This window comes from Lepisosteus platostomus, chromosome 15 (assembly GCF_059453375.1).
Source record: "Lepisosteus platostomus isolate fLepPlt1 chromosome 15, fLepPlt1.hap1, whole genome shotgun sequence".
NCBI lineage: Eukaryota > Metazoa > Chordata > Actinopteri > Semionotiformes > Lepisosteidae > Lepisosteus > Lepisosteus platostomus.
The window spans coordinates 1,217,940-1,231,551 of NC_142625.1; the positions used below are offsets into that span (position 1 = coordinate 1,217,940).

The following is a 13,612-nucleotide window of genomic DNA, read 5'->3' on the forward strand; positions in this document are numbered from 1 at the left end:
GCCTAAGCTAAGGAGGCCGGGCGGCTGGCGCCCCCTGCGGCTGCGGTCGTTGTCGGGCCGTTGACAGAAGATCAAAGAGCAGGGCCCCCGCCCGGGACTGGCAGGAAGGCAGGCGGGCAGGCAAGAGAGAGGGGGAGCAGAGTCCCGCGGCAGGCCTCTGGCTGCAGGGAGGCCGGCAGCTGCGCGGGTCCCGGGCTCCAGAGGAGTCGGCCTGCGCCACTGTGCGCCAGCGGAACGCCCGCGCGTCGGTCCGCGCCTTTGTGGGCATCGCTTCTCGGCCTTTTGGCCAAGATCCAAAGGTGCGTGGCCTGTCCGCGGCTGGAGGGCTTGTCAGAGGTCGTGAAGGGCGGGGAAGGAGAGTCGGAGGGAAAGCATCTGAACATCGAAGAAGGCATCACCGGTGGAGAGGACGTGCAGACATCTGAGGGAGCGGAGGCGGAAGGAAGAACAGAGCCACCACTGGAATCGCCCTGGGTTGAGCCCAGGGGGTGAAGGTGGGGCTCCCAGATGACGGCGGCGAAGGGTGAGTGGCCTTCGAGAATGGCGGCCGGGCGCTCGCTGTCCCGTGAGGGGCAGATGAGGGGCACGGTGCGCTTTGTTTTGAAGAACCATGAGGAGCAGGCTGAATGGATGGTGAGAGGAAGATTTTTGAAAGAAGTTTGTTACAAGGTGCTGGGAATTGAGAAGATGGACATCTTGGCCTTGCAGGATTTTCAAGGTAAATGTATTTTCGACCTTACATTAACAACGGATGTGGAATGTACAAGGGTGTGGTGTAAAGCCCAACTGATGAAGGAGCGGGAGCCTCTTAATCATTTTTATGTGGAGCCCCTCTTTGCTCGTGAATTAAAGATCTTGACGGTACATATTTTTAACCCTAATGTGCCTGAGGCTGACGTGAAAACGTTTTTGAGACGGTTTGTGGATATCCAGGGGGAAGGAAGAAAGGTTATTGATGAGGAGAATGTTTGGACTAGTAAATGGAGATATATGACGAGGTTTCGATCCTGTGATACAGCAGAAGGTGGAGTGATGATCCCTCCAGCCAATTTTTTTATCGGGTCGAACAAAGGGTATTTGAGCTATACGGGTCAGCCCAAGACATGTCGGAAATGTGGGGAAAAGGACCATTTTGCCATTGATTGTAGGAGCAAGGTTTGCAGGAGGTGCGGCAGGGTGGGGCACATAGCGATGGACTGTGTAAACCCGATGGTTTGTAACCTGTGCGGAGAGCAGGGGCACACATATAGAATGTGCCCTAGGAAACAGGCTAGTTTTGCATCAGTTGTCTCCGAAGGGCCAGAGAGAAGAATGGAACATCCAGGAGCAGGGTGTAAGGATGGGAGGGCAGAGGATACTCACCTGGAGGAAGGGCTGCGCCGTATTGTAGCAGATCCAGGGGAAGGGACATCGGTGATGCAGGGAGGAGAGGAGCCAGGAGTATCTGCGGAGAAAGAGGGAAGAACACATCAGGAACCTGTGGAGGAGGGTTTGTCTATCGTTGCAGGGGAGGAGGCGCTGGAGGAAGGGACTGCACAGGATCCAGAATGGATAAATATCAACAGAAAGAAAAAGGATAAGAAAAGAGGGAGGGAGGTGATGGAAGAAGATGCTCCACTGATGGAGGAAAAGAGACAGAGAGAGGCCCTGACATCTTCAGGAGAGGAAGAGGAATCGCAAGTATCTGGCAGTGAGGCGGATAGCTCCGTGAGTATGGGCGAGGAGGGTGTCAGGGTTGAAGAGGAGGCAGGAGGAGAAGAGGTTCAAGCTCCGGAAAACAGGCAGGAAGATGTCGTGGAAAGGGAGGAAGACGGTGAGGAAGCAGTGGAGAGTACGGCTGAGGATGTGGTTTTTGAGACTGAGGAAGGTCTTGGGACTAACTCCGTACAAAACTTTGAAGAGACCTTTTTAGGTGACTCTTTTGTGGGCCAGGATGGTGAACCACCCCAACTGAGTGGTCCACCGGAGCCGGGAGGGTCTAGTGACACAGACGAGGGGGGGACGTTGCCACTTAGTGGTGTTACTGCGATAGATCAAGGCTATAGCCTTCTTCCGGTCTCACCAATGACTCCCGTCTCTTTTGGAGATCAGAGTGGAGAGAGTACTGAGGGGAGTCCGGGGTTTAGCGATCTTTATGGAATAGATAGTTGACTTTGAATAATGTTAAAATGGGAATTCACAAGATCATTTCAAGCAATGTACAGGGTTTAAAAGATGGTGTAAAGAGAGTGGCGGTGTTTACTTATTTGGCTGATTTAAAGCCAAGTTTTTGTTTTATCCAGGAGGCGCATTTGAAAGACCCGGAGGATGTGGTAAGATTCTCGCGAGAATGGAAGAAAGGCCCCTCTTGGTGGAGTATTGGAGGAGTGCATTCGTCGGGATTAGGGATATTATGTGGAGATCCGGGGTTTCAGGCGACTGAAGTGGTCTCTGCGGTACCTGGACGCCTCTTAGTGGTTGACGGGTGCTGGTGGAGGGTTAGGGTAAGAATAATTGGGGTTTACGCCCCTGCAGAAAGGGCCTTGCAGGCCGCTTTCTTAAAAAATCTTGAGCCTTGGTTTTTTACCAACAGAGAGATTGTGGTGGGTGGAGATTTTAATATAGACATAGCAGACGCGCAGGGGGGAGGAGCATGTGGCCTGAGAAATCTTCTTCAACGATTTAATCTGGTCGATTGTTTTCAGGAGTTTAGCCGGACGAGTAAAAATTTTACTTGGCAAAACAGTAGGGGTCATCGTCGACGGCTGGACTATGTTTTTATTACACTGAAATGTAAGATCAAGAAAGAACAAGTATTCCCAGTTTGGTTTTCGGATCATATGACTCTCTCGGTAACGCTTGATGTAGAAGGTCCAACTTACCAAGCCAGTTATTGGAAGCTTAATATTTCCATTTTAGAAGAAGTCGGGTATCGTGTTTTAATTTCAGATTTTATTGATAGTTTCAAAAGCAAATATTCTGACTTTGCGTCTAAAACCGAGTGGTGGGAGCTGTGTAAAAAGACCATTGCGAGGCTCTCTATGGAATATTGTAAAAAGAGAAGGCTAAGGGAAAAGAGTGTTTTGTTTGCACTACAGAAGGATTTGGAGTCTTTATACGTAGCTTTTAACCGGGGCGGGGTCTTTCGGGCAGAAAAGGCTGCGGAGTTGAAAGCTAGATTAAGGGAGGCCTGGTTAAGGAAAGCTAAGGACTTCCTCTTCCGGTTGCAGGGGGTAGTTTTAGAAAACCAGGAGAGATGTTCGGCCCAGTTTTTTGGTTCTGTAAGAAGTAAGCAAGAAAGAGCACTCTTTACAGAGGTAAGAGATGTAAGTGGGGTGATCACAAGGGATTTGGGGGAAATGGTGGCATGTGGGACAAGATATTATAAAGAGCTTTTTGCAGAGAGTGCAGTCAATCGTGATGATTGGGAGGAATTCCTGGAGGATATCGAGAACATTCCGGACGGGTCTGATCTTGGGGGGGAGGTCACAGAGGCTGAACTTAAAGAAGCGGTGTGGGGCTCAAAAAAAGGTAAAGTCCCGGGGGTAGATGGTTTACCCATTGAGTTTTATTGCACATTTTGGGAGCAGTTGGGTCCCCTGTTACTCGGTGTTTTTAAAGAGATTTTAGCTGGTGGCGGTCTTGGGGCAACCATGAGGACTGGGATCATCACATTAATCTACAAGAAAGGGGAAAAATGTAATCTAGACAATTGGAGACCCATTCAATTATTGTGCTCCGATTATAAGATTTTGGCTAGGGTATTAGGACGCCGGTTACGCCGGGTGATGGGTGCAGTGGTGGGTGTGGATCAGACGTGTGGGGTGGAGGGTAGAAAGATTAGTTGGAACCTGCAACTGATTAGGGATGTGGTGGAATGGGTTGAGGATAGGGGGCTCCCTCTTAGTTTGGTCAATTTAGACCAAAACAAAGCTTTTGATAGAGTCCACCATGAGTTTTTATGGGAGGTTTTAAGGCGTATGGGGTTTGGGGATGTTTTTATTGGTTGGCTACAGGTTTTGTATAGTGGTGTGGGGGCTAGAGTTTGTCTTAATGGTAGTTTGGGGGAGTTTCTGTCTGTTCAGCGGGGAGTGAGACAGGGCTGTCCATTGTCCCCCCTGCTATACGTGCTTTATATTGAACCCTTGCTTAGACGATTTCGACGGGATCCGGTAATTGAAGGAGTGTTGGTGCCGGGGAGTAATGGGCTCCAGGTGAAAGTGGCTGCCTATGCAGATGACATCGCCTTGTTTTTAGTTACAGATCATAGTGTTTTAAGAGTGCTAGAGGTTGTCAAGGTTTTTTCGGCTGGGACAGGGGCTTTTTTAAATCTTAATAAGTGCACTATTAAGTATTTTGGGGTTTGGAAGAATAGGAGGGAGGCAGTCGGGGGTCTCCCAGTCGCTGAAGGGCCTGTCAAAGTTTTGGGAGTCCTGTTTCAATCTGAGAATTCGGCAAGGCTGAACTGGGAGTCTAAACTCCCCAAACTATATCAGAAGTTGGGTATGTGGAGACAGCAGACGCTCTCCCTAGGGGGGAAGGTTTTGGTGTTGAAAGCGGATATCTTGCCGCTTCTTTTATATCTGGCGGAGGTTTTTCCGTTACCGGCTTGTTTCAGAAGAGAGGTGGTAAGGGCTGTCTTTGGCTTTGTCTGGGGCAAGAGGTATGAGTATATCAAAAGGGGAGACATGTACAGAAAGGTGGAGGAGGGAGGGAGGGGAGTACCGGACATCCCTTTGAAGTTGGACTGCATTTTTGTTGCTCGTTCATGCACACTGTTAAATGTGAATGTGTCTCATCCGTGTCGGTTTTTCGCACTTTTGTGGTTATCGCATGCGATGCGCCACTTGGTGGTGTGGTCTAATACAACTCCTAAAGCGGAGAAGTTACCCTGGCATTACAGACACCTTGTGGGGTGGGTAAAGACGCACCCACAGGTCAGGAAGGAGAAAATAGCTTTGGATCACAGGCAAATGTACGAACTGATTAGAAAGGAGGAAAAACAGGCAGTAGTTGGGGTTGCACGGGAAGTATGGGTGAGAACTCAACCTCGGGGATTGGATAACCGATTTAAAGATTTAAATTGGTTTGGTGTGTGGGGAAGGTTACCGGTTAGGGAGATAATGGTTAAGCACAGACTGTCGCGACAGCCTTTGTGTCCTAGGCAGGGGTGCAAGGAAATTGAATCAATAAGGCATGCCTTTTGGGAGTGCGGTTTTGCGAGAGAAGTGTGGGGACAGTGTGCCACTCTGTGTTTTTTAGCCACAAGGGACTTTATTCTGACTTACGCACTTATTATGAAAGGGGTGCCGGGGGTTAGGAAATGGAGTGCTAATTTTTTGCTCTGGTTTGTAGTTAGCTTGACTAAATTCCATATTTGGGCATCCAGGGATGAGGTGGTTAGGCATGCCGTGTATCTCACGAGTGGGGAAGTGGTAGGGAGGATTAAAACAGACATCCGGACGCGAGTCAAAAGAGACATTGTGCGGTGGGGTTTTTCGGCCGCTAAAGAGAGGTGGAAGGGTTTGTGTTGGTTGACCTGACGGAATTCAGGCAAAAGGTCATAGGAAAGAAGGGGATCACCTGTATTTGTCTGTGTGTGAATTATGTGGATAGGATAGGTTTATGTTACGGATGTTAAACATTTTTGGCTGGAATGTAAATACTCGGGTATGGGAGGGGTGGTTTTGAATAAGGGCGGAGATTAGGGAAGTGTGGTGTTATATGGTAAATGATAGTGTTGTGGTATTTGTGTCTTTGGTGTAATGTGTGGTTCATGTGTTGTCAGTGAGTGTTGAGAATTGTTCCCTTTTGTATTCTTGTAATAAAAAAAAAAAAAAAAAAAAAAAAAAAATCTGTTCTTATCAGTTTAATATCTGATACGTCCCCCATCGGGGGACCACATATTAAACGGATTTTTGGAACAGGGAGCTGGATCAGGAGCTTGCTCCGTCCTCTCCACGCATCGGCCCGGTATTGCAGCGCCTCCGGGAGCGGTGCACCACCTTCTCTCAGCGGTGAAAAGACAGACGTAGGTAGCTAGCGAGCGAGCGAGCGAGCGAGCGAAGTGGACTGGAGCTCCTTCTTCTCGGGTCTCGTCCCTCGTCCCCCATCTGTGTGTCTCTGTGTTCTGTCTCTCTCTCTCGCCCTCTCGGTTCCCGTGCTCCCTCTGTGCGCTTTCCCGCGTCTCGACTCTCTGGGCAAGCAGGCCGGCCCCCTTTTCGGCTCCCGTGCGTTTTCCCTCCAAAAAACTTAGGTTTTTCAGCCTTTTCCCAGGGAGGCAGGCGTGGCTTGCTTGCTTGCTTGCTTGCTTGCTTGCTTGCTTGCTTGCTTGCTTGCGTGTGTGTCCGTCCCCGTCCCTGCAGGCGGGCCCCTTTCGACAGCTGGGCGTTTTCCCTCCCAAAAACTTAGTATATCCACCTTTTCTTTCTTTTTTTTCGGCAGGCAGGCGTGTGTGTGTGCGCGCGCGTCCCCGTCCCTCCCTCCCTCCCGAGAGAGAGCTGCCCCTTGCCTCTGCCCGCAGGTGCTGGCGCTCGGCTTTGGCTTGCAGCCGGTTGGGCGCAGCTGCTGCCGGTGGGAGGGGCCTAAGCTAAGGAGGCCGGGCGGCTGGCGCCCCCTGCGGCTGCGGTCGTTGTCGGGCCGTTGACAGAAGATCAAAGAGCAGGGCCCCCGCCCGGGACTGGCAGGAAGGCAGGCGGGCAGGCAAGAGAGAGGGGGAGCAGAGTCCCGCGGCAGGCCTCTGGCTGCAGGGAGGCCGGCAGCTGCGCGGGTCCCGGGCTCCAGAGGAGTCGGCCTGCGCCACTGTGCGCCAGCGGAACGCCCGCGCGTCGGTCCGCGCCTTTGTGGGCATCGCTTCTCGGCCTTTTGGCCAAGATCAGGGGAGAGATTGGTGGACTGCTATCAGGGCCTGCAGACGTTTGGATCGAAGGAGAAGGTTCGTTTTGCTGTTTCCTGTTTTTTGTTGGATGTGTTTTTTTTTTTTTTTGTAAGAAGGCTACGTTGAAGACCGGTGAGAAGAGCGTCGGAAGGTTGTTTTTTCCGCAATGGCCGAGGGCCAGGCCCACCCCGAGTGGGCCAACCAGGCTCCTCGGCTGAAATGGACTTTACGCTTTAAATGGGTGAGAGAGAAAGAAATGATGGGCAGATATGAGTTTGAATGCAAGATTTTATTTGGAATTTTGAATGCGATACCGGCTGAAGTGAAATGCCTACAAGGAAACAGGCCTTTTTGTTTTTTTGATGCTACGTTTAATAATGACCAGATTTATAAGAGAGTCTCTGGGAGATGTGAGGAGATGAAGAACAATGAATTGCTACAGGACTTTGCGATCTTGGGTCTGGCTCAGGACGATGTGAGATTTCTAATAGTGAACATGCATGACCCTTTCATTGGGGATGACATCATTACTGCTTACCTGTGGAGACACGTGGATGTCCTGGCAGGTCCCCAAATAATTGGTGATAGATTTCGGGTCTGGAATGGGAGACGCAGATATCAGGTGCGACTCAGGCGGAATGCTAGTAACCCGGATGGGTTTTCGCACCCCCCGTCGGCCTTTTCTATGGGTCAAAGCAAGGGTTATATATACTATCAGAATCAGCCTTCTTACTGTAGGAAATGTTGTTCCTTTGGACATATGGATAAGGACTGTACTGCCACCTCTTGTTCGAGGTGTGGAGCACGGGACCACACTAAGGGGAGATGTTATCAGAAAACTTGCTCTCTGTGTGGGAATGCAAATCATTTATATAGAGACTGTGTATGGAGAGACCCGGAGATGGCCAGGGAGCAAGAGAGAGGCTACCCAGATGCCGTTGAGGAGGCAACCGACTCGGAACAAGAAGGAGAGGAGGAAGAAGTAGGAGGAAAGGAAGGTAAACAAAATGAGAAGACAGAGGGAAACAAGAACGAAACGGTCGGGATAGGTGGAGGCAAAGAGATCGAGAGTGAGGGGATAGCAGAGGTGGATGTGAGTGAAGCATCAGATAATGGTTTGGACAGTAGCGGTAGCTTACCTGCTGGTCAGGTGGCTAGAGCCCTGGACTTGTTTGAGCCCCTGCCGCAAGAAGGTCTGGCGATGGATTTGGGTGATTTCGACATGGAAGGGAATGTGGCAGTCCAGAAAAGGCCAAGGGAGGATTCCGAAGAAGAGTCACCTGCGGGGGAGGAGAAGAAGGCCAAGGAGGATGCTCCTACAGAGGAGGATGTAGAAGAAGGCATGGTGATGGAATCCCCCCCAGAGCGGGAGGAAGTCGCAGCCTCGGTTTGGGGTCAGAAGGGGCTCCTGCCAAAAGGAAGGTTAAAGGAGTCGACTTACCTGCGCTGCGTTTCGGTGGATCCGAACGTGGTGCAGTCCCAGTCAGAGGAGGAAAGCTCAACACCTTATAGGACGACCGATACAAGTTCCTCGGAGACAGACAGCTCCGCAGAACCGGATGTAGATCCTGGAGGGAGAGATGGAGGGAGGTCAACATGACCTTCAAAATTTTAACTGTAAATGTTAGGGGACTGAAAAACAGGTCTAAAAGAATTGCTGTTTATAAAGTTTTGCGTGAATATAAGTTTGATATTTGTTTTTTACAGGAAGTGCATTTGGGTGGAAATACAGATGTGAAACGGTTTTCTAAAGACTGGGATTTGGGGAAGTCCTTTTGGTGTGTGGGGGGAGTACACTCTTCTGGGGTGGGTATATTATTTGGGAATAATCATATTGACATTACAGAAACTTATATGGTGCGGCCAGGGAGAATCCTTGTGGTGGATGGGGTATATTCAAATATAAAAATGAGATTTATAGTCGTCTACGCACCGGCGGATAGGACGTCAAGGGGGAGTTTTTTTTCCGAGCTAGTCCCCTGGTGTGTGACTAATAGAAAATTAGTGATTGCTGGCGACTTCAACGAAGATTTAAATAAAAGAACAGCAGGATCCTTAGAAATTAATAAACTGCTGAGGGATTTTGATTTATTTGATAGTTTCTGTCTTAAAGGGCCAGCAACAGGTGGGTTGGTTCCCCCAGTTACTTGGAGGAATGCAGCAGGGGCCGCTAAAAGACTGGATTATGTATTTCTGTCTCGAGGTTTGGTGATTGTAAAAGCCTCGGTCGTACCCTTTTATTTTTCCGATCATGAATTGTTGGTGGTTGAGGTGGAAGGGGTGGGGGTTAAGTTTGGTCCAGGTTACTGGAAATTAAATACAGCTGTACTGAATGAGGATGGCTACAAAGAGTTAATTAGGGATAAATGGTTTTTTTGGTTAGGACAGAAACAAGAGTGGCCATCGTTAATTGAATGGTGGGAGTATGTCAAGTGGCAGGTTAAGGAAATTTCAATTCGGTACTGTAAGTGTCGAAATCAAAGAAGGAATTTCGAAGTGAGGAGGCTTCAAAAAGTGTTGGAAAATATGTATGAGGAGACAAACAAAGGTGCAGATTTTAATTTCTCGAAAGCTCAGGAGTTAAAGGCGCGATTGAGAGAACTTTATCTTAGACAGTCCAGAGAGTTTCTAACCAGAGCTGGTATCGGCTTCCTGGATGGACAAGAAGAGGTCTCAGGCCTGCTTTTTAAATCGGTTAAAGCCAAGCGGGTTAAAAGAGCATTCGGGAGCTTGTTTACAGCAGAAGGGGACGTGGTAAGTACTCCGCATGAAATGTTGGAGGAAGCCGTAAAGTATTTTACTACGTACTTCAATAAGAGGGAAGGGGAGTCAGTAAAGGGGGTCGGTGGTTTGGAGTATATTGAGAAGAAGGTTAGTGCTGAGGAAAATAGGGCTTTAGTGATGCGCATGGATCTAGCCGAAGTTGAGGGGGCTACTCGGAGAATGAAGACAGGGAAAGTTCCGGGGGTTGATGGTATCCCGGTAGAATTTTATCTCACTTTCTGGGACTTGATAGGTCCATCGATGCTCGAAGTCTTTCAAGCAATTCTAGATGGGGGAACTTTGGGAGATACAATGGCACAGGGAGTTTTGTCTCTGTTATTTAAGAAAGGTGATCCTAAGAGGCTAGAAAATTGGAGGCCTATTCAATTGTTGTGTGTTGAATATAAAATCCTGGCAAAAATATTATGTGACAGGATAAGGAAAGTATTGCCATCAGTAATACAGCCGGATCAGACCTGTGGCGTGGCGGGTAGGTCCCTACACTGGAACCTCGGCCTGCTTAGAGATACCATTGCTTGGGCAGAAGACAGACATCAGTGTCTGATGATAGCTAGTCTAGATCAGGAGAAAGCATTTGATAGGGTGGATCATCAATGCTTATGGGATGTGTTGGATCGTTATGGGGTCAGCAGTTGCTTTATCTCTTGGCTGAAAGCCCTGTATGGAGGAGCTTCCACCAGAGTCAACATAAATGGTTTTATGAGTGAACCCTTCGACGTAAGAAAGGGTGTTAGACAAGGATGTCCGTTGTCTCCAATTCTATATGTAATCTATATAGAGCCACTATTAGAGTTGATAAGACGAGATAGAAAGGTTGAGGGTATAGTGATCCCGGGAAGCGGAGGCCTCCAAACCAAAGTGTTGGCCTACGCGGATGATATTGTTCTAACTTTGAGCTCTGACAGAAGCCTGTTAGTCGCCTTGGAGCTGATAGAAGTCTTCAACCAATGCACAGGTGCAAGACTAAATAGAAATAAGAGTAGTGTGCAGTATTTTGGTCCATGGAGTAACAGGGAGGAGGTGGTAGGAGGTCTGTCTCTGGAAATGAATTCCTTGAAAATATTAGGAGTGCAGTTTGATAGGGAAGGGACTGGAAGAAGGAATTGGGAGACTCGATTATCCCAGGTGAATAGTAAACTTGGTCTATGGAAGAAAAGATCATTGTCCTATTCAGGGAAGGTTTTGGTACTTAAAGGTGACATTCTACCAAGTCTTGTGCACATTGCAAAGGTTTTTCCTATGCCAGTTTGTTTTAGACGCTCTTTAACGAAAATGGTTTTTGACTTTGTATGGGGGGGTGGTTATGAATATGTGAAACGTCTAGATATGTACAGGAACATCAGTGAGGGGGGTAGAGAAGTTCCAGATCTGCCAATCAAACTAGACGCCATTTTTGTGGCTGACCTGTGTAAAGCAGTAGATGACAAGATCTTATACAAACATCAGTTTTTTGTGCGGTTGTGGTTCGCTTGGGTCGTCAGGCCCTCAGAAGTGTGGAGGAACGACGTTCCCAAGGCTGAAGTTTTACCGTGGTTCTATGAGCATGCGGCCGCATGGTTAAGGAAGTATGTAAAAGATGCAGACAGGTCAGTGATTGTCTCCCACAGGCTCTTATACAAGACGGCTAAGAGCAGTGAAAAAGGAACCAATGTTGTGGTTCCGACTGACGTGTGGAAAAGGGTGCAACCTAAGAGCCTGGATAACAGGCTCAAAGATTTAAACTGGATGTGTGTTTGGGGACGTCTGCCAGTGAGAGAGGTAATGCACAGACACAAGCTGGCTCGCTCAGCGATTTGCCCAAGACCTCTATGTGCAGAGGTAGAGTCCATCAGTCATGTGTTCTGGGGTTGCAGGATTGCGAAAGCAGTGTGGGGGCAGATGTCGGATCTATTTAACAAACTGGAACCGGGTTTTGTTCTATCTGGAGACAAAGTTCTTAGACGGTGGAGTAGGTCTTCGAGATCTGTGAGATGTGATCTTGTAATCTGGTTTGTAATCAGCATGGTTAAATTTGTGTTATGGGGATCGAGAAACAATTTGGTTAAACATGGTCATGTGGAAGGGGCTGGGGCAATATGTGCGAGGGTTCGTTTTGAGCTGCATAAGATGATGACAGCAGAGGTGCGTAGGTGGGGTTTTCATGCAGCCAAAGAGAAATGGAAACCATTGCTGGATTAAGGGGATGAGTTTGCCGATCGTGGATTGTGATGAATGATTTGTGATGTGGTTTTGTATTGTATTGTATTGTTATAATAAATGTAAAAAAAAAAAAAAAAATCTGTTCTTATCAGTTTAATATCTGATACGTCCCCCATCGGGGGACCACATATTAAACGGATTTTTGGAACAGGGAGCTGGATCAGGAGCTTGCTCCGTCCTCTCCACGCATCGGCCCGGTATTGCAGCGCCTCCGGGAGCGGTGCACCACCTTCTCTCAGCGGTGAAAAGACAGACGTAGGTAGCTAGCGAGCGAGCGAGCGAGCGAGCGAAGTGGACTGGAGCTCCTTCTTCTCGGGTCTCGTCCCTCGTCCCCCATCTGTGTGTCTCTGTGTTCTGTCTCTCTCTCTCGCCCTCTCGGTTCCCGTGCTCCCTCTGTGCGCTTTCCCGCGTCTCGACTCTCTGGGCAAGCAGGCCGGCCCCCTTTTCGGCTCCCGTGCGTTTTCCCTCCAAAAAACTTAGGTTTTTCAGCCTTTTCCCAGGGAGGCAGGCGTGGCTTGCTTGCTTGCTTGCTTGCTTGCTTGCTTGCTTGCTTGCTTGCTTGCTTGCTTGCTTGCTTGCGTGTGTGTCCGTCCCCGTCCCTGCAGGCGGGCCCCTTTCGACAGCTGGGCGTTTTCCCTCCCAAAAACTTAGTATATCCACCTTTTCTTTCTTTTTTTTCGGCAGGCAGGCGTGTGTGTGTGCGCGCGCGTCCCCGTCCCTCCCTCCCTCCCGAGAGAGAGCTGCCCCTTGCCTCTGCCCGCAGGTGCTGGCGCTCGGCTTTGGCTTGCAGCCGGTTGGGCGCAGCTGCTGCCGGTGGGAGGGGCCTAAGCTAAGGAGGCCGGGCGGCTGGCGCCCCCTGCGGCTGCGGTCGTTGTCGGGCCGTTGACAGAAGATCAAAGAGCAGGGCCCCCGCCCGGGACTGGCAGGAAGGCAGGCGGGCAGGCAAGAGAGAGGGGGAGCAGAGTCCCGCGGCAGGCCTCTGGCTGCAGGGAGGCCGGCAGCTGCGCGGGTCCCGGGCTCCAGAGGAGTCGGCCTGCGCCACTGTGCGCCAGCGGAACGCCCGCGCGTCGGTCCGCGCCTTTGTGGGCATCGCTTCTCGGCCTTTTGGCTCAGATCTGAAAAGTACGTGGCCTGACCGCGGCTTGACGACTGGGCTGGGGGACGAGAAGGGCGGCGGAGGAGCGGCTGGAGAGCGGAGCGGAGCGGTGCGGCCAAACTTACCTGGAGGACTGAAGTGCGGACAGACAGGAGGAGATCCCGGATCTTTTTTTGTTGGCAGAGAGAGAGAGCCGAGGAAGGAGCGGAGGAGCGTCGGGCCCTGGTCATCCTTGCGATGGCCTGGGCTATGGATCCTGCTGAAAAGCAGGGGAATGGGCCGAGTGTGAAGTGGACGATTCGGTTTGAGTGGAACCTGGAGAGAGAGATGCCGGGAAGAGAGGAATTTGTGGAGAAGGTTGTGATGAAGACCCTACAGGTAGGAACTTATGATGCTAAGTGTATACAGCAGAACCGACCAGGAAGATATTTCGACATGTCTTTGCGGGATGAAGCAACATACAAGAAGGTATCGGAGTTGTGTGTGGAAAAGGCGGAGAGGCAATGGCTGAGAGATTTTAAGTGTTTGGGATTGGCTACAGATGACACCAGGTCAATTATTGTGCACATGTATGATCCGTTTGTGGAGGAGGATGATGTCACGGCTTTTTTAGAAGCACATACCGAATCTGCGGGGAAACCAAAGAAAATTAACGGCAGGTTTGGTTATTGGACCGG

At 49.9% G+C, this 13,612-nt stretch overlaps 1 non-coding gene and 1 pseudogene across 1 annotated transcript; both read left to right on the forward strand.

Moving 5' to 3' along the window:
• The first annotated feature begins 5,783 nt into the window (after nt 1–5,783).
• On the forward strand, nt 5,784–5,986 carry LOC148647536 (U2 spliceosomal RNA; annotated as a pseudogene).
• Nucleotides 5,987–11,878: 5,892 nt separating this feature from the next.
• On the forward strand, nt 11,879–12,070 carry LOC148647537 (U2 spliceosomal RNA). Its single transcript, XR_015927115.1, has one exon. It is a non-coding gene; the product is annotated as a U2 spliceosomal RNA (small nuclear RNA).
• The last annotated feature ends 1,542 nt before the right edge of the window (nt 12,071–13,612 follow it).